The sequence below is a fragment of the Rattus norvegicus genome, chromosome 19, assembly GCF_021556685.1.
Source record: "Rattus norvegicus strain SHRSP/BbbUtx chromosome 19, alternate assembly SHRSP_T2T, whole genome shotgun sequence".
NCBI classification, from domain to species: domain Eukaryota; kingdom Metazoa; phylum Chordata; class Mammalia; order Rodentia; family Muridae; genus Rattus; species Rattus norvegicus.
The window spans coordinates 69,916,243-69,938,204 of NC_141552.1; the positions used below are offsets into that span (position 1 = coordinate 69,916,243).

Genomic DNA, 21,962 nt, shown 5'->3' on the forward strand with positions numbered 1-21,962 from the left:
AACTAAGGCACCTGGAAAGGACACACTCCAACCTGTTGAGCTGCCTACAGGCTGTGCAGTGAGCTCCAGATTGTGAGCTGTTACCCATGCTGGGGTGGCCCTTGGTGATACAGCAGTCTTTGAGTCATTTCTGCCCCTGTAAGTGACCCCTCACCTGTATTCCTGTAAGTAACTCCAGTAAAACCCGTTGGTTCACCAAATTGGACTTTGGTGGTGTCCGTACTTTAATCTATCCTGGACTCCCCATCTGGGGTGAGAAGATGTGTGTGTTCTGTCTTCCCAGGAACATAGTTAATTGATGGTTGGGTGCCCATTGTGGGTGGCTCCATTCCCTAGTTGGAGTGTGGTGGTGTCCTGAAGAGCAAGCATGCAAGTTTCCGTTCATTTCTCTCTGATCGCTGCCATGGATGACACTTTAAGTCCCTGCCTTGACTTCTCCACTGTGATGGACCTCGAACCAGGAACTGTAAGCCAAATAAACCCCTTCTTCCCTAAGTTACCGTTTTTATCAGGATATTTTATACAGCAACAGAAAGGAACTGAACTTTATGGAAACACAGAAGTTGGAGCTGGCCTGGACAGTGGAGGGGTCCAGCAGGAGTCACGGGTAGGGATGGACTAAGATATTCTTACTAGAGAGTGGGCATGACTCCCTATGTAAAATCAGAAGTAGAAGGCAGATGGAGAGTCATCACGGGAAATCTCAAGCCAGTGATACAGCAAGTAGAGAAGCCAAGGGTGGGAATTAGGAAACTGGTCGCTAAGAACAATGAAATGAGGCCCAGGGTGGGGCTCCTGCCTGAAATAGCTGCACTGGGGGGCCACCTGGACAAAGCCTGGGGTTGAGCTGGCCTTAAAGGATCAGGGTAGAATGACAAAGGGAAACAGGTTTAAGGTGTGATTAAGAAGCTACTGGATAGGGGATGTGAAACAGAAGGAGGCCCCTGAGGTAATCCTGGTTCCACTGAAACTTCCCGATAGGCACTGGTTGTGAGTAACTGCCATGCAGATTAGGGGAGAGAGAGGCAGCTTTGAGGAGAGAGGGAAAGTCCACTGGCCAATGATAGGTTTGCAGTTTTTAAGAGACAGCCAGTGAGACTCAGCTTTCTGTATTTGGAAAGGCAGACCATACCCGACCCTCGAGTGGATGCGTACTGGAGTCCTGCACATGTGAGTTACCAGCCTAGGACAAAGGACCCCAGAGAAAGTGGATGCTGGCCCAGACCGAACCGAGGAGGCTGTCACACCTCCAAAGTAGGAAAGCAGGCTTTCACGTGAAAGCCAATCTGTATTCCCAGTGGCGGCGAAGGTGTGTCTGTAGAGATGGAGGAATCAGAGAGAGGGAGGGCAGTGGGGTGGGGGGTGCCCATTGAGAAGGGACACCTGAGTGGGAGCTGTGGCTTGGGAAGCAGGCAGGTGAGTGACAGAGTTGTTGACATGTTTTGCAGACACAGAAAGGAGCAAGGGAAAGGCAGGGTTGGTGGCTAAGACGAGGTACTCACAGAGAACTGACCTCAAAGGAAGGAGCAAGAGTGTCCGGTGCCAGGGCCTGGCCTCCATAGACGTTCTTCCTCCGAGGTTGAAAAAAAGCAGGAAGGATAGAGGAAGGAGTTGGGCAAGGAATGGAGATATTGAGCAACAAAACCGTTCCTACTCTCAGGGCTTTTGTGTGATGCACGAAGTACATGTGTGTGTGTGCTTGTGTGCTTGTGTGCTTATGTGCATTAGTTGCTTTCCTCATTGCTGAAACAAAACACCCAACAAAAGCAATTTAAGGAAATAAGAGTATCTTTGGCTCACAGTTTGAGGGATACAGTCCATCCTGGCGTGGGGGGCATGCTGTTGGGGGTCTGAGGAGGCTGGTCACATTACAACATCAGTTAAGGAGAAGGACGTTGTGTTCTGCTCACTTCCTCTTTTTATTCTTTCCACGGGATGGTACCACCCACATTTAGGGACAGTCTTTCTACCTTAGTAAACCAATCTAGGAACGTCCTCACCACAGACGTACTCAGAAGTTTGTCTCCTAGGTGATTTTAGACCCTGTCAATTTGACAGTGGGACTTGGCCATCATAGTGTGCACGCATGTTACTGTGTGTGTGTGGTGCAAGTGTGCATGTACAGTTGAGCATGTGCAGGTGAGCATGTGCAGGTATGCACATGGAGGTGTGCGTGTTCCTGTGTGTGGATGCAGGTGTGCATGTGCAGGTGTGCATGTGCAGGTGAGCATGTGTAGGTGAGCATGCATGTGGAAGCTAGAAGACAACCTTAGGCATTATTTTTCAGGAGTCACCCGTCTTGTCCTTGGAAACTCTCTCCAGTTAGGTGAGGCTGACTGGCCAGGGTGCCAGGGATCCTTTTGTCTGCTTTCCCAGTACTGAGAATACAGGGGCTGCCGCTGCACTTGGCTTTTTCCATGCAGATTCTGGGGTTTAAAAGTAGAATCTCCCACTCAAAGGGCAAGCACTTTACAGAGTAAGTGCTCTCTCCAGCCCTTGGAACTAGTTTTTTCTCTGCCTCAACCAAGGGTTTCTCTTCCCTATGCAAGACCAGAGCAGTGGCTTTGACTTCTTCTTCCCCTAGCCTGGAGTGGATGGGTCATGAGTGGGTGTGTCCTTGCAGGCCACTTGCCCTTTGTCTCCCAAACTGTCAGTCAAGTTCAGGAAGCACACAGTGTCCTGAGCTCAGCATTTCCAGAGAGCCAGGCTTCTTAACTAAAGGTAAGCTGTGTTGGCTTGACACACTTCACTAGCAACAATATGAAGGAGTTAGGAAGGAAAAATCTAAAGTACAGCTAGAAAGTAATTACTTAGTGGGAATAAATGAATTTTAAATTTAAAACATTTACTTGTTTGTTATTTATTTATCTGAGTCAGGGTTTTCCTATTTTCCTATGCAGCTCAGATTCTCTGTTCTCTGTTCTCCACAGCTCTGCCTCAGCTTCTCAGCTCTGTGGTTACAGGCTGAAAGAAGATCAAAGGGAGGGTGGGACCAAGAGGGTGTCTTCCCTGCCTTGGGTGCTGTCTTCTTCAGAGTCAGAGTGAGCTAGAAGGTGGACATTTGGTACATCTGGATTCATCCCAGTCTCTACTAGTCACAGCAGGGCCTAGAGAGCAACTGCTTCTAAATGTGGTCCACATTAAGGCATCACTAACAGAGTAAGGGGGAAGGGGCTGTCGTCACAGCCTGGGCTAGATGTTTGACATGAACTTACTAGAAAATCTTTCTCGTGCCAGCAGAATTTCCTCTGCTGACACAGGACTCACAACTCATGTCTCCGTTCTTAAGGTGTGGTTCCAGCCTGTTCAGCGTGTGATGGGCACTAGCTCTCTGCCATGCGGTAGACCTGCGATGCCCTTCCAAACTCTGAGTTCTGGAGAGGGCTAGGTAGGGAAAGCAGCTGCCGTGCCAGCATGCGGAACTGAGTCCGGATCTGCAGCATCAGTGTAAAAATAATGGAAGATCATTTGTAAACTTGGCCCTGGGCAGGCTGGGGACAGGTAGGTCCTTCAGAGTCACTGGCTAACCATCTCGTCCAGTTCGGTGGACTAGTCCAGTTGATCATCTTCCTGTCTCAAAATAATAAGGTGGAAGGGCTGGAGACACAGCTCAGTTGCGAAGAACATTTTCTGATCTTACAGAGGACCTGGGTTTGGTTCCTAACACCTACATGGTGACTCACAACCATCCATCCTGATGCCCTCTCTGACCTCTGCTGGCACCAGGCACACATGTGATTCAAAGATGTATAAGCGGGCAAAACATAGTAAAACTTTAAAAGAAGAGATGATAGAGGTAACCCTGACATTATCACATGCATGTGCATGCACATCCACACTCGTCTACACTTGTGCATATGCACCTGAAAACACCCGTGTAACGTGTGACAAAAACGTGTGTCCACCGTACTCACAAGCAGAGCTTCAGTTCTTGGGAAATAGGGACTGTGACTGATTTGCCTCTGTATCCCTATCTCGTTGGACAGATTATACAGCGAATCAATATTTGTTCTTCAGTAAAGTCACTGCTGATCCCGTCTCGAGTTGCTGAACCCCTCCGAGCTCCTGCTTGCTGTTTGTGCTATGAGGAAGCCCAACTGGGTTCCTTAAGATCCTCTCGGCTCATGCTCCGAATATTTTAGGATTCCATTTCCTGTGGTGACTCCATACACCCTAGGGTCTGATTCTCCGGAGGTTACCAACATCCCTTTTAAAACCCGTGTTTGGACAGAATAGATTTATAATTGGAAATCTGAACACAGGTGCAAAAATAATTCATCTGAAAAGGGCTCTGAGTGGGGCAAGCTGCACACAGTGACTTGGCTATCGTTGGCCAGCGCCAGCTATTCCAGGAGAAGCAGGGCAGGGCCATGTGTGGTACCAGCGTGGGCTGTGTCCTTCTGAGACTTTTCCATGTTTCAGGATGCTCTGGGAATGTCAGCCCTGTGAGCTGTGTGACCTTAGGTAATGGCTACCGGGGTGGAGGTGGATCCCGTGTCGAGGCTTCTCCTTCCACAGGGCATGAAATGGGATCCAGAGCCCTTATGCTGATACTGGGGCAACTGAAAAGAGCTGGTCTAGGGAAAGCCAGGAGCAGACCTGGGTGTCAGGGAAGATGCGTTCAGTGTTGGCTGCAGGCCGGAGCTCTGTGTCTGTCAGGAAGGAGCATAAAAGTGATGTGACAATCAGGAAAACGGGCTACGTTTGAGAGCAAATAGGTCATGTGCTCTGTAAGGTGTGTGTGTGTGTGTGTGTCTGTATGTATGTTTGTATGTATGTGTCTGTGTCTCTGTGTGTTTGTGTATGTGTGCCGGTGTATGTGTCTTGTGTATGTTTGTGTGTATGTGCATGTGTGCCCGTGAGTGTCTGTATGTATGCTTGTATGTATATGTATGTGCTTCTGTGTCTGTGTGTGTTTATGTGTGTGCCTGTGTATGTGTCTGTGTATGCTTGTGTGTGTGAACATGTATGTGTCTGTGAGTGTATGTGTACGTGTGTGTGCCTGTATGTGTGTTTATATGAATGTGTGTGGGCAAATCTGTGTTTGTGTCTGTGTGTGAATCTGGGTATGTTTGTGTGTCTGTGTGTATGTGTCTCTCTGTGTGCATGTGTGTGTGTGTCTGTATGTGTCTGTGTCTGCCTGTATGTTTGTGTGTATGTCTATACACGTGTGTATGTCTGTATATGTTTGTGTGTATATGTGTATATGTGTGTATGTATGTGTGTGTGTATGTGTCTTGTCTGTGTGTATGTTTGTGTGTGTGCCTGTGTCTGTATATATTTGTGTGTGCCTGTATATATGTATGTTGGTGTGTGTCTGTATGTGTGTACATGTGTATATGTGTCTGTGTGTGCCATGGTTAATGCTGGAAAGGGAATAAGAAGTTCTCTTTATACCATGTAAGAGCTCCCAGTGTGCTGGTCAAGGGAGTGAGCAAATGGCTACAGAGGAGTCCATGTTCTCATCCCCAGTGGATCAGGAGTATATGCGGACCTCCTTTCCAAAACACTGCCCAACAGCACACGGAAGTAAGCCCCACAAAGGCATTTGAATTGGGCTGGTGCTGACCTCTGGGCTCTAGGCCCGAATGACCATGTAATCATTCACTTTCACTCCAGCCCAGAGACCCAAGAGGGAGAAGTGGGGAACTTCTGAGTGTGGAGACAAGAGATCAGTGACATCTCAGTCAGCACGGATCTTATCCTTGTGGCTCCAGCCTTTCGTCGTCAAGAAGAGCAAGGCTCAACTTCCCCAAACCTTTAGGATTTTTTTTTCTCCAAAGAAAAAGTGCAAGTTTGTTCTTCGGGCTTTGCGGAATACATCCTCAATGCTGACAGTCTCTGGTAGTGTGAACAGTCCATCACAGGGCCCAGCTGTCAGCATATGAAACCACTTCAGAGGGCTGGGCAGGGCCCACAGTCCCTGCTCCCGGGCTTCGGTGCCTTTGTGGGATGTACTTCTGGTGGATGCTCATTTGTTTCCATGGGTACTGGCATGCCTGAGTGTGTGCCTGTATGCACACATACCTGTGTGCCTGTGTATTTGCATGCATGCCTGCTGGAATGAATGCATATCTGTATCCGATACATAGGCACATGTTTATATGTATGAATTTCTTTGTACATGCATATTTTAGTACCTGTGTATTTTCTTATATGTATACCTATGCATACACACACACACACACACACACACACACACACACACACACACGCATATGTGCCTGCCTGCATGCACATATGCACATATACTCTGGTTCTTGGGGCCCTGAGTTCGGGAAGGAACACTGATAAGTGTTGTAAATGCCTTTCTCATTCCTAACAGTCTCTCCTACCCAATGCTGCCAAAGATACATCAAAATCAGCGCAGGAAGGAAGAGTCAAATCCACGAAGCCAGTTTTCTTCCCAGGACCCAGCTATAGGTTTGTGGGAGGCCTAAAACCATGCTCCAGTCTCACCTGTGGCCCCGTTGCCAGGAAGAAGGAACCTCAGAGATGAGAACCTAGTAAGCAAACCAGGAAGAGACTTTCCCTGGCTCTCTGAACTCCCCTGCCCTGCCTGAGGCAGAGTGCCTTAATCCCTCACAGCATCAAGGAAGTGTGCTCACCCGCCTGGGGCTTGCCTTGGGCTCAGTTCTTCTCCAGAGGCTCTGTTGGAAGCACCCAATACCGAAGGCATATTCTCTCCAGTTTTATTCCAGCTGTACAAGTTCTCTATAATTTTGAAAATATTTGCATTAAAGGCCAGGTCAGAATAGAAAGACTGAAATTATGAAGATCACTGACCGAGTCCCGAGTCCTAGCAACTTACAATTAGCACGCAAATGACACTGTGCATGCACAATGCTGGGCGTCTAAACCCTCATGCATGCAGTCCATCAACTGTGGCACATCTCCCTCCTTAACAACAGCTCTGTGATCAATACTTTCTTCATTTATTTACAGAGCATTCTCCTCTGATAGAGATGGGCTCTGCCCTTGTGTCGTTCAGCGAGGAGGAGGTCATGACCTTGTGAAGGACGAAAATGGAAGGACCGATGAATTGCAGTGGCTGGAACACGCGCTGAGCCACCCCTCTCCCTTAAGTGAACATGTATGAGCTTAGCCATCCCTCTCCCTCAGGTTGAGCCTCTAACCTGCAGGTGTCGGAATTATAAGGCAAGGCTTTGGAAGTGATTCAGTCATGAGTGTGGAGCTCTTTGGAAGTGATTAAGTCATGAGTGTGGTAGCCCTTACCAAATGATCAGTACCCGTATGGAAAAACACCCACGGAGATCTTAGAGGGCTCCTTGTTCTGTGTGATGTTACGATGAGAAGGTACCTTCTGTGTCCTGGGAAGAAAGCCTTTGCCAAACTCTGAACTTCCTGGGCTTATGACCGTCAGAATTATGAGAACAAATACCTGTTGTCTGTAAGCCGCCTACTCTCTCATGTTTTGTTATAGCGACCTGGATGGAACAACACTAGCTATGTTGACACAATGGGGAGGCGTGTTCTACCTCCCTTCTGAGGAGATGACAGTGAGAATTTCAGGGAAAGGGAAAAGGAGCTTATACACACGACCCGAGGCTATAAGGAAGGCCAAAGCAGTTCCAGGGGGCTCTAGGAAGTCAATAGTGCAGGAAGTAAGGGAGTGGGGGTGAGAAGTCAGGTCAGAGGTCAAGGTGTGTGTCAAGCTCAGGTCCCAGGTCTTATGGGAAGTGCAGGGTGAATGGCCCTCAGTCACGAGACGAGACAACGAGACAACGAGACAATGGCTCTTCCTGTACAGGAGATGGAGGAAGCTTGAGGTGGAAGAGGAGCCCTGGGGGGTTGGGGGTGGGGGAGAAGTTGGAACAATGGTAGCAAAAAGGTAGCCGCCTGAGAGATGGCTCACCTCTATGTAAACGCCAGGGGCCTCTCAGCCACAAAAGCATCTCCTGCAGGAGGACTTAACTGAGGACTACCTGAAAGACCAAGGATTGCAGGTGCAGACGATGCCAGCCAATTGGGAGCTGCTGTTTAGAAGAGACGCTTTCTCGGGACCAATGGGGGTGCAGGTGGAGGGTCTTAAAGGAGCTTGCAGCAGAGTTCGGATGAGCTCGCTGCAGCCTTTCTCACCTGCTCCCAGAGTCTGTGTCATTGACTCCATGCCACCTCACTTCCAACCCCCAAGGGCAGGTAGGGTCACTCAGTGAGTAGTCCAGGGCTCAGGCAGCAAGGCTAAGTGTGAAGGACATGGTCAGGGTCTGCAAAGGCCACCAGCTGTTTCTGTGCAGCCCAGTGCGTGCTGGACAGGATGTCAGTGAGGTCCCAGTGACAGCACTGCTGGTTAACAGAGTCAGTCACTTCAAGCCACAGACAAAGCAAGAGGCAGGTATGAATGCACTTCTAACCACCTGAGTCAAGTGCCCCAGGGGGCTTGTGTGGCTACCTGGGAGTCTCTGCTTTGGAGCTCCAGGCTTCCATTCCTCTGGCGACTGTCCGGGTCAGTGAGACAGGTCTGTGGGTTGAAATCTCTGACACTATTAGCTGTGCTTCATTTATCTATTGCTAATGCACATAGCACGGTGTCCAGTAGAAACAGTGCTCGGTACACACTGCTTGAGCGACAGCTGTGACCAACAGAGGAGGAGGTGGTGGGGCTAGCTGGAGAGCCACTCAGCATAGGCCAGTCTCTGGAGCAGGTCCCTGAAGCCAGACCACAACAGGACAGTACATTTTGGCAGAAAGCACAAACTCAGCTTCCTAGATTTTTTTTTCCTCTCTTTCAATTTCCATGACTAACTGTAATGAACCATGGTCGTGTTGAATGCCTGGGGAAAGGGTGAGGTAAGCAGAATCCAGTTTTGGTTGTCATGGTCAACATTTTTATTCCTTTGGCTGGGTCTGGCTTTATACGTAATTAGGACATTGGTTAACTACTGATGGATGATTTATAAAATCGTATAGAAAGCATCGTTTGAAAGACATTTAAATGAAAAGAGTAAACATGGAAGACTGAGGCTCATAAGGGAGCTAACTGGAATCTTCTTCAGGATCCCCCATTTCAGTAATGGCGGACCCATCTAGTTTGAGGCAGAATCTGTGGGCCATCCTTCTCCTCCCTCTTTATCCCCTTGGTCCAGCCCTTTATCATATTCTATGGGTTCTGTCTATTGCCTCTCATCCTTTTTGGGACCCAAGAAGATCCTGGTACCCGGACCACAGGGACTAAAATGCCTTCAGAGGCTGAAGCACACACTGAGTGAGGGCCAGTGGCTCTCCCTAGAACAGCCCGATGTCTATCCTTGGGCAGTGGAAGACTGGGCTCTTCCAACTCCACAAAACATAAACTCCCAAGTTTTGAGCTTCTGAAGGAGTCAGCACCATGTTCTCCCAGTTCTGGAGCCCGAGACCCCCAATGTAGTCACACTGAAAGTTGGTTGAAGTGGAAACTTAACTTTTTTTTTAGAAAGTTGGTTGGATGGCGTTTTGTTGAGACAAACACAAACATTTAGCCGAAGTGAACACAGGTGAAAGGCTAAGGCAGACTTGTGAAGGAACGTTTAACCGAAGCAGATACAGGAGAATGTATGTTCTGCTAAAGCAAGCGTGTAAAAGGACACATAATGAAGGATTGTTTGCTAGCAACAATGTATCGATCTGCCTTACATCACATAGTTGAGGTCCATTTGTTGGGACTCCATAGAGAGAAATGCACCAAAAAACTTCTGGCGGTGTGCTGTAGTTTCTTGCCACTTCTGAGGACTTGGGCTGATTGGCAGAGTGATATCAGCTGAGACGGACATGTGACAGACGTGCTGAGGTGAGACCCATGGAGGACACGTGATGCTTGGAAGGAGTATAACCAGGACTCAATGGACAGTGACAGAGGCCGAGCTTGGCTTGCTTACATAACTCAACACTTGTTGATCTCCAGTCTTTGCTGATCTTTGCTTCACCAAGAGGGACACAGCCAAGAACTTTTCCTGGTGTTCCTTTTGGCCCTAGTCCCTCCTGCTGACTCGAGCTGAGGCTGAGGCCTGGCTGTCTCTGCTAGGTGGTGCCACTGCTGCTGATTCATGTTTGCTATCCCGACACTACTGAACAGACTACTGGTGTATCCGTGAAGTGTTTGCAAGTGGATCGAGCTGCCGCTGCTGACCTGTGAACTGTTGATTTCCTGACATAGCTTCAGAAAGGATTAATGTAGGTCTTAAAGGATTCTAGCTAGTCCTTGACAAGGAGTTGTCCAAAAGCAGAAAAAGATCAGCCCCTTCTTGCTGTCTGTCTGTCTGTACATCAGTCCATCTATCTGTCTGTCGGTCTTACATTTGATCATTCCCTTTGATTTGCCTGCCTGCCATGATGTGACATAGCCAGGCAAGAGTCGGGGTGGGGGACACCCGACTTTGGACTTTCAGTTTACAAAACTGTGATCCAGATAAACTTCTTTATGTAATAAAGTATCCAGCTCCTGGCATTTTGTTACAACAGTGGGGGAAAAAATAAATTATAAAGCCGGTAAGATCCAATGGGAAAGATATCAGGGAGAGATACTTGCGCGCGTGCGTGCGTGTGTGTGTGTGTGTGTGTGTGTGTGTGTGTGTGTGTGTTTGTGTGTGTGTGTGTGTGTGTGTGTGTGTGTGTGAGAGAGAGAGAGAGAGAGAGAGAGAGAGAGAGAGAGAGAGAGAGAGAATTTGTTTGGAAGAAGCCACTTAGAGGTCAGGCCTAGAGGATGGTAACAGACCTCAGGGTTCAATGGCTCTGGGTTCATGGAGCTCCATAGCAAGATTTGAAGAGACAGGAAGAGCAATTATGGGGCCATCTGATTGGGATTCCCCTCCACAGCCAGGATGTGCCTGAGCCAGACTACACTAGACCTGCAACTCTACATTTCCTGACTGCACTCTTGACTGATGAACTTACCTTTATCCGAAACCTCAAGGCAGTCCTAGCTTACTTAAATACGACACAAGATGGGCATTCTTTTTTAAAAAAATATTTATTTTTATTATTTTTAATTATATGTATGGTTATATGCACATAAACACCGTGTCTGTGTAGACCAGAGACATTGGATCTTTTGATGCTGAAGGGAGCAGTGAAACACCTGACCTGGGTCCTTTGTAAGAGCAGGGAGTACTCTTAACCACTGAGCCATCTCTCTAGCCATAGAGGAGACAGTCTTTCAGTTACTGGTAATGATTCCTCACGAAAGTGTACACTGAGTCTGTGTGGAGGAGGACTGCTCAGTGTTTCAAAAACTTGTTGAAACACTGGGGTTTCGTTGTCTCCTCCTCTTCCTCGCCCCTCTTCTCTCTCTCCTTGAAATTATGACAGTTGATCTGGTGGTTCTCAACCTAGGTTGAATGTTAAATCATCTGGGAGGGTTTGAGAAGATGCCTTGGGTAGAGTACTTGCCTTGCAAGACCTGCGTTTGAACTCCGACATTCATTTTAAAGGGCAGGCATTATTCTGTGCACTTCCAAGTGATAGGTAGCTCTCTGAGATTAGCTGGCCAGTCAACCTAGTCTACTCCATTAGTCCCAGATCCCAGTGAGAGACCCTGTGTCAAAAAACAAGGTGGGCAGCTCCTAAAGAACATTACCTCTGGTCACCATGAACATCTCCAGGCACATTCACATGTATGCATATGACCCCAACACATGGACGGACAGGGACACACACACACAGACACAGACACAGACACACACACACACACACACACACACACACACACACACACACATACACACACACACGTGTATCTGATGAGCTGGATTTTTAAAGGATTTATCTTTATTAGTTTTAATTATATTTATTCATATGGATTTAATTGTATTTATGAGTCTGTCTATGGGTGGGCATGTGCGCATGAACACAATATCAGCAGAGGTCAGAAGAGGGTGATGGATACCCCTGAAGCTGGAGTTCCAGGCAGTTGTGAGTCTCCCTAGATTGGGTGCTGGGAAACAAACTCTGGCCCTCTGAAAGAACAGTACTGCTCTTCACCACAGAGCCATCTTTACTCCACCTAGTGAGCTTTTGTAAAGCTACCATAGCCGGCCTGCTCTCCAGAGAACTTGATCTGACTGGAGCGGAGTAGTTCCCACTCGCAGGCCCAGTAAAAAGTCTTGCTGTATGATTCTACTGCAGCCGGAGTTGAGAATGGTTACAATGTAGCATCGAAGCCGGAGGATTGATTGCAAGGAGCTCCTGTGTCTCAGAGGTCTGTGGAGCCTGGAAAAGGGTTTTCCGACTTAGCAGAGCTCGTAAGAGTTTGAGCATGGAAAGGGCCGTGGATCGGTGTCTCCTTGTGTTGCTCAGGGCCCACCATGTGCTACATGCCACAGTCTGGCTTACTAGAGACCAAATCAAGGCCTGCGACATAGGCCCATATGTAACCATGACGATCCATTCCCACAGTTAGGAGGAAAATGTAGGCCAAGTGACCTGTGTCCGCCATCTCAGCTCTAGAGAGGTAGAGAAAGGCAGAGCCTTGGAAGTTTACCAGCCAGCCAGTCAGGTCTACACACACCCCAGTGAGAGAGCCCATCCCAAAATAGATGATTCCTGAGGAACATCATCAGAGGTTGACCTCTGACCTTCTCGTGCATGCACACGCATGATGCACACGCACTTCAAAAATCCTCCGTGCATTAGCTACCTTGAGGATTTTTATGCTCCTATTATCTGACCCGCCGTAAGCACTGTAAGTCCATCTTAATTCTGTGTCCTATTGAATGGCAAGTAGCAGTTCGTACCTTCAACACTGCATTTGATATGCTTGCAGTCCAATTTTTCTGTCAGCCTCCATAGCTTCAGACTAAACAATACAATCTTGATTTGCATTAAGTTCCTCCAGGCTATTGCAAAAGGGGTGGCGGGGCCCATTTCAGAGCATTTGAAGTATGGGGAAGAGTGATCTTTCTAAATCACAGTCAATTGGCCAGATTTTCACTTGAATAAAACCCAGGTACCATTTAGTTCACAAAGGTAATTTGACTTCAGGATTTACAGCTAGGACTCCGGTCTACAGCAATCCTCCTTGCAGCCCCCCCCCCCACCTCACCCCCATTTCTTACGGCTCTCAAGATCCACAATGCTCCACTTAAAAAGGACGGATCAGGAATAAAACATGATGGAATTCACCACTGCATTAAAAATTCACAGGGAATCTTTGAGAACTAGGGGGAATATATCAGACGTTTCTCTTACAGTATCGGGAAAGGGTAGATGGAGCGAGCCACGGAGGGCGGGAGGCAGCCGTGGTGTCCCATTTACAGAGTGTCTCCGTGGGGCCATGTGTCTCAGGTCCAGTGCTCGCCAATGTGCAGAGTAGGGAGACCAGTGTGTGGGGCTGCATCTGCGGAACATGAGGTGCTGCGGTGAACACGGTCTGAATGCCCGATGTGTTCCCCCAGCTCATTTGAACACTTGGTCTCGGCAGCTGGCGATGCTGCCTGGGAGGCTGTGAAGTCTTTGGGGGCATGGCATTAAGGAAAGGCCTTGAGGATTAGAGCCACGCTCTGCTCCCGATGCGATGCGTGTGTGTTCTCTGCTTTCTAACCCGCCTGGATGTGAAGAGCTGCACCGCCAGCCCCAACGCTACCACCATGAACCGCATCTCCTCGTCATCACACCTCTACCACGACGGGTGCAACCCTGCGCTCTGAGCCACAAACACCCTTCTAAGTTGCTTCTGTTGGATCTTTTGTCCCAGAGATGAGAAAAGTAAGGGCCGAAAATATACTGAACTCGTATTTAGCATGGCCCCACAACACAGTGGCAATTGAATAACACAAAAGCGTTGATTTTGGAAATAATCTGTAACCTGCAACCTGCCAAACTGTGGAGGATGAAGGCTGGAGACGGCTCAGTGGTATAGCATTTGCCTAGCACCCACGACACACTAAATTCAACCCCCAGTGTCACGCACACACATGCACGTGCGTTCGTGTGCACACACAAACATACACAGACACACACACAGAGGCACATACACGCACACACACGTGCACGCGTGCGCGCGCGCACCCCCCACACACACATACACACACACACAGGCTCTATAAAGAATATGAACACTAAAAATTTTAGAAGGACTTTTTCCCCCATGGGGCTTTGGTCTCTTGCCTCCGGTCTAGTCTGAAGGAAGGAGTGACTGCCAAGCTGCTAAATGGAAGGCAGCACCGGGGTTTCTTTTAAAACACATTCACACGAAGGGCTATGTTTTCCCTTTCAAAGCTTCATCTATCGGCCAACTTCAGAAGCAGCAGCAAAGAAGCCATTGATGAATTCAGCTGAGTCAGTCCGTTCTTGATCCGGTAGGCCATGGCAGAACAGGGCACAAAGAACAGCGCCCCAGGACACTAGACCCTTGTCTGTCATCTGCCCTCATGCCACCTCGAATGCTTGATCACTGGGGAGAGGTGAGTGACGGACCACACCTCCTAAAACGGGATATCAGGGGACTCTGTAGCCAAGAGCGGTTCACACAGTCTAATTGAGAAAAGGGATAGGAAACCAGTGTGGTGAGCTGTCAGGGGGTGGGGGTGTCAAGAATAAAAGCTGGAACTGGGCAGTGGTGGCATATGCCTTTAGTTCCCAGGACTTGGGAGGCAGAGGCAAGGGACTCTCTGAGTTTGAGGCCATCCTGGTCTACAGAGCAAGTTCTGCGACAGCCAGGGCTACACAGAGAAACCCTGTCTGGAAAAACCAAGCCAAGTGAAACCAAACAGAACCCAACAGAACCAACAACAAACGCACAACTGGGTCAATGATGTTCCGAAGGTCGGTGAGGTCCATGGTCGTCTGACCAGTGACGATGAAAGAGAGAAATCCAGACCTCTCGGGACTCGACATGAGCAAGAAGTGTGTGAGTGGGGACAGAAAGACCAGAGGTGGCAGGGCTCACCTGTTATTTAGGATTCCAGAGGGGGAGGCAAAAAGACCACCATGAGCTCAGGGCCAGCCTAGGCTGTGTAGCAATATGAAGGCTACACACCAAAACTGTCTCAGAAGCCAAACAAACAGAAAGCAAGTGGAGGGTAAAAAGGAAATCCTGTCAGAAACTGCTGGGCAGGCGATGTGACCCGGGTCCTCTGCTCACAGGTAGGGCAACTCCAGTCTCAGAAAGGGCACCTGAGGTGACAAACAAGCGGTCCCTGTAGGGAGTGCAAAACAAACAAGGAAATTCCGTGTGCTCAGGGATCTTTCGGTCTTGGCAGAGATGCCAGGATACAGAGTAACCCGTTGTAGGTACGACAGCCTCTATGATGACCATGCGATCCTCACTGATATCCGGCAGGGTCCCTGACAGTGTGGTACAACAGAGGAGATGAAGCTGGGCAGACAGACACCACCGTCCTGACAGAATGATGTGAAACCCACCTTATCCGGGCCTGGGAAGGTCTCCATTAGATGGTGACGTTGGACCCAGAGCTTTCCACAGATGCTTGAGGCTAATCAGTGACAGGGCTGACAGGTCATTTCAGGTAGAGGACCGAGTGCTTTCAAGAGACTGTGGCTTAAAGGGCAGCGTCTGAAGACATTTTTTTTCTTTCTTGCTGGTGATGGGAACCAAGCCCATTGGCCTTGTGTTTGCTAGGCAAACACTCTAACGCTGAGCACAGTTCCCAAACTCTAACATAATCTTCACATAAAGAAGCCAGTAATCAACTACAAGAGCTAATGTAGCCAGGCCTGTTGGGCCAGGACAGGAAAGGAATCTTACTTGATGGGAGATCAAGGCAAGAGGATTGTGAGTTCAAGGCTTGCTTGGAGTAAGGAGTGAGTTCAAGACCGACCTGGGCAAGGGGATCTAAATAAATGGTAAAAAAAAAAAAAAAAAAAAGGAAGGAGATGTAGCCCAATACCAGAGTGCTTATCCAGAATTCAACCCCTAGTACGAATAATTAATGATTAATAATAATAATAACAATAACAGCAACAACAAGAGATAAAAAAGCGAGTCAGAGCATGCATCTGGGCTCCTCAGAAGTACCTTTTACCCAGAATCCCTTGGACCTCTCGTCATCAGAGCCCATCCGTCACTCTAGCCACACCAGGCCGCCGGCCTTGGCTCTGAGGACCACAGCAATGATGTCTGTGGGAGATTGTTAGCCTGCATCACATCAAAGGGAAACCAGGAGGTCACGACTGCTGAAGGAAAAGGATTTATGTTTGGCATGATTGAAGACAGGAAACTTCTCATTTTACTAAAGCCTGTCCCTGGGCTCTGTGACCAGAGCACTATGACAAGCCTGCCCCTTCAGTGAGGTCTCTCTGTCTCTCCTCCCCAGAACTTCAGCAGCAATGGCATCCACCGGTCTCCAGGACAATGGCGCAATGGGTGCAGCCAGAGAGGAAAGAGGAGTCTGCAAGTACATTTATGCCTTAGGCCCTGTTTCCACTTCTGCTGTGAAGATCAGATAGACTCCTACTACAAAAGACACTACAGGCAACTGTGGAATACCGAGAGTGGGAGAAAGTCTTCTCCAGGGAAGAGGACACCAGTTGGTTATCCAATACCTAATGATCAGCATTAAAACATACATACAAATGACATACAGACCGAGGAAATACATATCCTCAGCTATACACACATGTATATATATGTATAATACATATATATGAGTATATTATTATATTAAATTATATATAATATACATTTTATAATAAATCATATTAAATATAGTTTATATTGTATTTAATATATTAAACATATTACATTTGATATATATTATATTAAATCAATATTAAATTATATTATTTATATGTAGCATATAAATATATTACATTAATATTAAATATATTATTTATATATAGCATATACATATAATATATTTAATGTAATTTATCATATATATCATATATGCAATAGCAATTAATGCAAAAAGAGGCCATAAATTTGAAAGAATGCAAGGAGGAGTATATGGGAAGGTTTGTGGAAAGAAAAGGGAAAGTAATATAATTATATTATATCTCAAACAATAGAATGATACATAGGTCAGGCATTAGTGCAGCACCTTTAATCCCAGCATTTAGGTGGATCTCTGCGAGTTTGAGGCCAGCCTAGTCTATAGAAGGAGTTAGTTCCAGGACAGCCAGGGCTATACGAAAACCAACCCTGTCTTGAAAAACAAATAAACAAAAATCCCATGGTTTGATTTCTGTTGGCACATTGCAGGAATGCCCTGACACACTGAAAATATTATTTAAACATGGAGTGGAAAAAATGTCATTTAAAGCCTGGGACATGGCTTACTGGCTTAAGCGTTTAAGTATGAAAACTTGACTTCGAATTCCAACATACATGTACAAAGCCCCCAGCACTGGGAAGGAGACAGGAGAATCCCAGAGCTTGCTAACTAGCCAGCTGAGCTAAAATGGTGAATTCCAGCTTTAGTCACACACATACACATACACACACATGTACATACACACACATGCATATGCATGCACATGCACATACACATACATATACATGCACATACACATGCATGTGCACATGCGCACACACATGCACATACATATACACACACATACACATGCATGTGCACATGCGCACACACATGCACATACATATACACACACATACACATGCACACACATGCACATACATATACATACACACATACACATGCACACACATGCACATAGAGACACATACACAAGGACAGACACACAGATACACACAAAGACAAAGAAACAGACAGACACGCACACACAGTAGCACACACAGACACACAGTGACACGCAGACGCACACACAGAGACGTATACTAAGTAGTTTGTAGACTAAATTAAAATAAAGACGGAGCTTTGGTACAAATGCAGGAACGTGAAATCCAACTCTCTTCAAATGAACTTTAAAAAAAAGAAAAAAACCACACCAGAGTTTTTAATTAAGGCCAAAGAATTTAACGCGAAGAAATAAATGATCAGACATGGCTATTAAAACACAGACAAGGTGGGGATTTTGCACAGCATCACAGTTCTTTCCTCTCTGAGACACTGCCCTGTTCTGGTCTCCTTCTGGACGAAAGGAGCCCAGTGAGTGCTTTGATTTGGGCCTGTTTTCCCAACAGAACACACAGCTGTCTAATGGGACACAGGATTGGCCAACAGCACCAACCTGCCCTGGACCTGCCGTGTTTTCAGCCACATAGGAACTTGGTCTCTATTCTTCAGGGTCGTGAATCTGGCACTGGAGACTGGTAAACACGCTCGGTGGGAAGCCCAGACAAACTATAAGGAAATCCTGCGTTCTGCAACAAAGGCCAGAAAGCAAAGTCAAGGCCCCCTTGCTTTGTCTCCTCCGCCAGGATGGGAGCTGTCGCCTTGGGAGGAAGATAACATGAAAAAGGCTGTAATTGCAGGGCAAGACTCCAGGGTCTGGGAAAACAGGACAAAAAAAAAATTATCAAGGAAAGAGGGTTCTGTGTGCTTTCGGCTGAGCCTGGGAGGGAGAAATTAAAAAGCAACCCTTTCTTGAACTTGAACTGAGTGGGTGGGGTAGGGGGGTGGGGGTGGGGTGGGAGGTGGGGTGGGGGGTGGGGTGGGGTGGGGTGGGGGGGTGGGGGTGGGAACACATACCAGCAAGAAGGGAACATTTTCAGGAAAAACATGAGGGCGGAGGGAAAAAGACCGGATGATGTCATGTCAGCCAAAGGAACTAGGGAGGAGCATGTGTTTTTATAAACATACTTTGTGCAAGGGAGGCGGGCAAGAGCATGAACCAAGAGAAAGTACGTCCACCAGTGGGGAACCGGAAAGGAGCTGGAAGCCAAAGGGCTTTAAGTTATCTGAGCTCTCAAAACACTTCAAAAGGAACGACCGCGTTTCAGGAGGAAGAAAGACAGGGGCGAGGGGCAGTAGTGAGAGAGCCCAGGCTTGAGAAGGGGCGAGGAGTGTCTTCAGAGGTACTAAAAATATGCAAATGAGAGAGCAAGAGAGAGCTGTGCCCCACGTGTTTGTGGGAAATGACGAGGAATACACAGCCTTGTGCTTATGCACGAAACTTCTCACAACTGCCCAGTGCAGGAAGGGCAGGCAACAGAGTCCTGTGCTGTCGCTGGGTCTCGGCAGCCCTGCGCTTGTTCAGTGCGTGAGGCCCTTGTCACCTCTTCGTGCTAGTCTGGCTCTGCACTGACTGGCAAATCCACATCCTGTAGCAAATCCACATCCTGCAGTTTATGAGGAGGTGGTGGAGAGAGAGGAGGAAGAGGAGGAGGAAGGCAGATGTGTTGGGAAATCCAGGGGATTATTGATGACCAAGCATCAAGTCAGTGACTAGATCATATCATATTTTTCAGGAGTCTGAGAGACTGGGGGGGAGAGGGAGGAGGAAGGGGAGAGGGGAGAGAGAGAGAGAGAGAGAGAGAGAGAGAGAGAGAGAGGGAGAGAGAGAGAGCAGAAGTCTTAGGTGTCACTGAGTTTTGTGTTTTGTCTGGAGTTGCTTATGCTGGAAGTCATTCAGGAAGCTGATTGTTCGTCACGTGACCCCCTTCCTATAGCCGGTGGTTTTGTTGTTGTTTTGTTTTTAGGCCCCTTCCCCCCCCCCACTTAGCCAATAGCGCAGCTAGAAATCTAAAAAACACCAAATCATTATTCGTCTAACCCTCCTGACCCAAACAAGCTTTGAGAGGACAGCCACTGTCCTTGGACCTTGTGGCAAGAGACAGCTCCTGCCCCTTACTGTGCCAGGGCTTTCGTGGTCCCTGAGCAAACCCAGGACCAAGGAGGAGGGGCACAGCTCACTGCAGGGGAAGCAGACCCAGGAGGAGAGATGCTGATCTGGAGCCAGGAGAGGTAGAAGCAATGTCTAAGCAATGTCCCCACACTGATCCTCAAATTGTGAACGAAGTTCTTTTATCTCGTGTTCCCTGCAGCTCCTGCCCCTGCACACCAGGCAAGGGCATCAAGGTTTGCCTGCTGACATGTGTCACTCACAGGAGCCCTGACCTGCAACATGGTCAGGGCGGGTCTATTTGTTCCTCCCTCTCTGCAGAGCCATCGGATCAATGCCCAGTGAGTGGGAAAGAGCAAATCGTGCCAGGAAGAACCATCTCTCCCTGGCTGACTCAGCCCGGGATAGGAAGGCAGGGGGCCATCTGGCATTTGAATGCAGCCCTTGATTTGTCCCTTATGAAATAGTAACTACAGACGTAGAGTGCCAGCCTGGTTCTGAGAAGGTCACCCAGGTTGGCTTTGAAAGGAGAAGGCTCTGTGTCAACAGAGAGCCCTGTGATAAGCGGCAGCCATTTCTCTGAGATAATGTGTCTGATCGTGTACCTCTGGGATCAGCTTTATATCTCTCTACAGATCGGTGTGTTTTTATGACAGCTGTCTCCATAGCAACCAGGTGTCCAGCTCCTAAATGGATCTGAAGGCTACTCAGTCCCAGCCTGGGGGCGGGGCGGAGAGCCTCGCTCACTGCTGGTTTCTTAGAGAACCTCTGTGAGGCTGTCTTGGGGGCCAGGAGACCTGAGGTTTCCTTCTCAGGCCTGGCTGGACAGAAGGACGGAATGATCGAAGTGACTTTGGTTTATTATTTGAACCATACCCCAGCCGGTAGGGTAAACAGCTACGCGGAAGGTGTTGCAGACAGCTTGGAGACGGGAGAAATAACAGCTAGCACAGGAAGAAGTAACCACATGACCCTGCAAGACCCAGGGTCAGCGATTTGGGGGGTTAATATGTCACAAGGAGAAGGAAGAGGGTTGTGAAACATTCCTTCTGGATGATCCAGGCTAAAACACAATGGCATGTGAGAAGTCACCCAGGGTCACTGAAGGCTGGACGGGCAAGGGCAGAGCGGTCAACAGTCCCTCCTCTGTCGAGGACAGAAAGGCTCCCTGCCCTTGATTATCCCTGTGGCACAGAGAGGGGCTCAGGGGAGGAGGGAGGGGGTGCTACAGAGATGTGGCTGCAGAATGAGCCACAGTGCTCAGTCTTCTCGAGGTGTCTCTCGAAGACACAGGACGAATCTGTCTATGGCTCTGTGACTCTTCTCAAGGTCAGCCTTGCTAGCCTGAACCCCCAGCCACACCCCTACCCCCAGCTCCAGCCTCTACCATCCCACCCCCCCCACCCCCGCCACTCCAGTCAAGTGCACCAGAGCTCTCTGTGATCCCTACTTCATTGTGAGTGACAGAGGCTTCCACTGCTGTGAAGTGACCCCCCCGTGTGTGTGTGTGTGTGTGTGTGTGTGTGTGTGTGTGTGTGTGTGTGTGTGTGGACTAGGAAGGGAGACACAGCTGCACCAGCAGAGACAGTGTGATACAATGGAATCCAGGAGGAAGAAACTTCCAGAAGGGCTCCTAAACAGGCTGCAAATGGTCTTTGGAAGGCCACACCCTTCCCCGTCATAATCTAAACCAGGGCCGGATGAGGCGGGTACAGGGCTTGTGAGGGTAGCTGCAGCCTCTCTGCTGTCTCTGTTCTCTCTCCATCACCTGCTACGCCTGAGTGCAGTTCAAACATGCAGTTGGTCTGTGGGCCCCAGACCTAGGTGTTTCTTACAGGAAGCTGCTCTCCTCAAAGGAGAGTCGGGGGTTAAGTCTGCAACTGTCAGTGTCTGGCAATAAATAAAAGGAAACCACACTCCCCGTGAATGGGGAAGAGGCAGGAGGAAGGCAAACTCTTTCTTTTTCTGTTTCTAAAGCATGAGTAAGATGTTCAGTGTGTTCGAGATTATTTGGCGAATCCTCTGAGAAGGTCCCTCGTTCACTAGCTAGCAGCCCATAGTCCACAGTCTTCCAACCTTCCTCTTCAGCCTCCAGAGACAGGCAGGTTGGGCATCCTGGGGGGCGGGGTGCATCTCTGTCTAACTACTAATGATTCATAAAACTCCCGGCCCCCACACGAGAAGCCCTGGGCTTGGCATGTTAGTAGAAAATCCTATTTTGAGTGTGTTATAAAACAGAGGTTTTGATGTGCTGCCAGGTTTATGGAAGATGCTGGAATCAGGGCTCTGAGACGCTGGGGCCGGCC

The 21,962-nt window shown here is 48.4% G+C and overlaps 1 protein-coding gene and 1 long non-coding RNA gene across 2 annotated transcripts in view; one reads left to right on the top strand and one right to left on the bottom strand.

Annotated features, from left to right (window-relative positions):
* The window catches only part of LOC147999624 (uncharacterized), a 113,255-nt gene that overhangs the window by 25,354 nt on the left and 65,939 nt on the right, over nucleotides 1–21,962 (top strand). The gene's annotated exons all lie outside the window — the stretch shown is intronic.
* On the bottom strand, nucleotides 10,949–15,097 carry LOC147999625 (uncharacterized). Its single transcript, XR_015643684.1, has 3 exons — nucleotides 14,882–15,097; nucleotides 13,183–13,330; nucleotides 10,949–12,204 (listed from the first exon to the last, which is right to left on the bottom strand). It is a non-coding gene; the product is annotated as an uncharacterized LOC147999625 (long non-coding RNA).